Below are 1,417 nucleotides of genomic sequence, written 5' to 3'. Positions count from 1 at the left end.
TAGTATAATGTTGACTAGGAGTGGGGTTCTGGGCACACTTGATTTGTACCCCATTGTGTGGGGACAAACAATGAACTTCACACCATTTATATGTTCTTGGTTCTTTTTTGAACATTCTTTTATCAGTCCTTTATCTAGTTATACACATTACCATCTTTTCCCCAATGGTAAGAGGGTTTTTTTTTAAATGTATCTCTGTTGAATATTATAAGTGGTTTATAAAATGGTTTTCAGTAACTCTTAAGTCACCCAAGCTGAAGTACACTGGTGTAATCTTAGGTCATTGCAGCCTTGAACTCATGGGCTCAAGTGATCCTCCCGCCTCAGCCTGCCAAGGATCTGGGACTGCAGGCATACTACCATATCTGGGTGATTAAAAAAATTTTTTTTTTGTTTCTTCGAGATAGGGGTCTCACTATGTTGCCCAGGCTGGTCTTCAACTCCTGGCCTCAAGCAGTCCTCCTGCCTTGGCCTGCCATAGTGCTGGGATTACAGACATGAACCGCTGCCTAGCTTGATTTTAGAGCTTTGTATTGTAAAATATGACATCAATGCAGAAAAATACATGTGACATATGTACAGTTAACAAAAAAATATTAGAAAATAATCCTCTGTGACATGAAAGCCAGCCTTAGATGTAGAACAAGCTTTCACCCCGAGACTCCACTTTTAATGAATCCTAGTCGAGGCCCCCTTACTCTCCAGATGTAACCAGTATTTTGAATTATACGATTCATATATGTAATTCACATATGAATTATGGTATATAATATAGTTATATAATTACACAGTTATGCACATATATGTGTATTGTTATAAATGTGTGTGTACAATATTTAAAAACAATGTAGGTATCACTTTGTGGCGTTTTCTCAAATGGTTACATTACTACTATTCTCCTGTAGCTTGCTCTACAACCAGTCACACATACAAACACAGTCTCAGGTACCAGGGGTCAGGACATGGACTTGTCTTTCTGGGGACAACCTACAACAAAGGCCTGGTTGTCAGCTCAGCACTTGCAGGCATGAGATCGCAGCTGCTGGGGAAGATCTTGCCTGGTCAGGAGACTCTGGCAGCCCCAGCAGCAGGTTGAAAAAAGGCCAGAGTGTCTCCTCTCCCCTTCCCCATTGTTTATCTAAAATTTTGCTCCAGTCCTGGGAATTGATTTAACATATTTTTCCCCTCCCAGTGCAATGCAAACTTTTAACATTTCCTGCCCATCCAAAGCTCACCTTTGGGAATACGGGGGCCATTTCTCCTACCTGGAGGAGAGGACAAAACCAAAGGCTGCACTTCTTCCGTCACTTAGCCTGCGTGGCCAAAAGCAGGTAGGACATCCCATGAGCCCACCCTCCTGCAGTTGCATCTTTTGTCTTCCCTTGCGTGGACTTTTTTTTTTTTTTTTTTTGAGACA

Source organism: Propithecus coquereli, unplaced genomic scaffold, assembly GCF_000956105.1.
Source record: "Propithecus coquereli isolate 6110/MARCELLA unplaced genomic scaffold, Pcoq_1.0 Scaffold241, whole genome shotgun sequence".
In the NCBI taxonomy this organism is placed as follows: Eukaryota; Metazoa; Chordata; class Mammalia; order Primates; family Indriidae; genus Propithecus; species Propithecus coquereli.
Note: the sequence above shows the minus strand (reverse complement) of the source record.